Source organism: Montipora foliosa, chromosome 12, assembly GCF_036669935.1.
Source record: "Montipora foliosa isolate CH-2021 chromosome 12, ASM3666993v2, whole genome shotgun sequence".
Taxonomy (NCBI): domain Eukaryota; kingdom Metazoa; phylum Cnidaria; class Anthozoa; order Scleractinia; family Acroporidae; genus Montipora; species Montipora foliosa.
This window is the reverse complement of record NC_090880.1, coordinates 8,605,874-8,608,323: the sequence shown is the minus strand read 5'-3', so window position 1 is coordinate 8,608,323 and position 2,450 is coordinate 8,605,874. Positions and strand designations below refer to the sequence as shown.

The 2,450-nt window shown below is 39.3% G+C and overlaps 2 pseudogenes; one reads left to right on the top strand and one right to left on the bottom strand.

Moving 5' to 3' along the window:
- The window catches only part of LOC137979314 (uncharacterized), a 1,415-nt pseudogene extending 386 nt beyond the window's left edge, over nucleotides 1-1,029 (top strand).
- An 805-nt stretch (nucleotides 1,030-1,834) lies between these two features.
- Nucleotides 1,835-2,450, bottom strand: LOC137980260 (uncharacterized; annotated as a pseudogene).

Here is a 2,450-nt window from a genome sequence, read left to right as displayed (position 1 = left end):
TCATGGATTTTATCTATGACTTACATGGCCACCGAATCACTCAGTGGAATCCCACTATACTCAATGGTAGGCCGCTTGAAGAGTATGCTACTGCCATCTCAGATAAAGCAGCAGCACTGGACAACTGTTTTGGCTTCATTGACGGGACAGTGCGGCCGATTTCAGGACTAGGGGAGATACAGAGAATTGTTTACAATGGACATAAGAGAGTCCATGCTCTCAAATTCGAGTCGGTTGCCACACCTAATGGGCTCATTGCAAATATGTTTGGACCAGTGGGAAAGTTTCATTAAACACTACTTCAAGTTTAACATGGGAAAATAGAGGTGGGAGAATAGAGCTGGCATAAATCAAAATGACTTGATGTAGTTTTCCTATTGGGCATGGATAAATTTAATATCATACAAACTCATTCAAGTATATGCTCTTATATGAAAAACACTGAAAAGTTTTCCTAGTTTGGAGGAAAAACAGGAATGAGAGAATACCAATTTAATTCTGTTGCTGGATATTAAAATATTTTGGGGGGAGGCCTTAGGTTGATCAAATTGTAGAGTACAGGGTGTAACAACCTTTATTGCTTTGCTTTTTTCCTCTTTGCCTCAGAGGATAAGAAGCATGATGCAGGAATGTTGCATGATTCTGGGCTTCTTCGGGATCTGGAAGCTTATTCTTACTATTCCTACTCAACAACAGGAGTACCAATGTGTTGATATGGGGACCCGGCATACCCTCTCAGAGTTCACCTTCAGGGGCCCTCTGGAACCCTCACCTTACTCCCGTAAGGGAAGCATACAACAATTCAATGAGTTCTGTAAGAGTGTCGGTAGAGTGGCTTTTTGGTGATATCGTGGATTACTTCAAGTTCATGGATTTAAAAAAAAAATTCTTAAGATAGGGATGAGCAGCATTGGAAAGATGTGCATTGTTTGTGCCCTTCTGCAAAATGCTTTAAGCTTCTTATATGGCAACAATACTGTCACATATTTTGACCTTGAACCCCCAACCCTGCAGGACTATTTTGCATAGCTTACAGAGATGACCTTCAGATATAGTATGCTCTATCGAAGTTGGAAAATGTACAGCGCAAGTTTTAACTCAGTCATTCAAGATGTTTAAGGCTCACTAGGGTAAATTGACTACCATACACTCGATCAGTAGAGTGAAAAAATGCATGTAAAACAGAGTAAGGTCAAGAGTATCAGGTGCAGCAGGGCCAGGGGGGACTCCTGTATAAAAGGATGGGGAAGCTAGTCGTAGTTTTTAGGGATGAAGGTCCACAGCAGGAACTTTTGAAGTACATTTTAGGATATTGAGCCAAAAAACAGGAGATAATGTTTTGTTTAAGAACTGGTGCCTCTTAAAGGTGAAAAAAATTCCTCGCCCACAAAGTAAGATCATGGTACCTCTAAGGGTTTCTTTTACAAGCAGCCCCATCCTTTTTATATGGGAGTACCCCCTGCTTCCAGGCGAGCAGGGTTTGTGAGGCACAAAAGTTTAAACAGTGAAAACTTTTACATAAAAGAAACATTTATAATGACATGTTAAATATATTTAATCATAATGTAATAATAAAAGAAACAAGTTAAAGGCTTAGTTTTCCTTTCATGCTTCTGCATGACCAAAAACCCATGACTGAGAGTTTCAACAACAACTTACATGTCCATTATAACATAAAACTTTAAACATTATACTACGTAAATGTAATTGTGCTTTTTTCATAAAAGTAATGAATGTTAGTAAGAGTCAAAGCCAAAATCTCTATTCTTAACCTGTCATTCAACAAAAACTAAGGTTGATCAACAACAACAACTTCAGTTACTTACACAGCTAGTTAGTTCTTCTCTTTCGATAACATTTTGTTGACAAGGGAATGCTTGATCCATTTGTTGCTGCTGCTGTAGCAACAACAGTGTTTGGCTTTGTTGATCTTTCCTTAGCTGTAGCTCCTCCTCCTTCAGAGCAGCTTTGCTTTCTCTCTGAGGAACTCTACTGCATGGCTGCCACTTTTCCTTTTCTTCTTTTTGGCTCCTCCCCTTCATCACCATTTCTCTTGCTTGACTGTCCAAAACGTTCCATGGCCTTCGTCCGTATTTCTTCGGCTGCCTTTTTGCTGCTTTCTTCTTTCCATCTTTACCACTGTCAACGGCAGCGTCTTCTTTGCCAATAAGATCTTCAATAATTGCATCAGATTCACTGACCTCAGCATCTATTCCACAAGCTTGAAGTTCTTCTGAGATACGTCTTTTATACTTTGTTCGTAAAAGTGTCCATCAATCTAGCCATGATCTTTTAGAAACTTTAAACTTTGGGTAGTCCATTGCATTTAAATTATCAGCAATAGAATCCCATACTTGACCTTTTTCTGGAGTACACTTTTTAAACTGAAAAAGATCTCCGACTGTTATTTCGTCTAGGAGAGCCCTGTCTTGCTGCTTTGTCCATTCCAT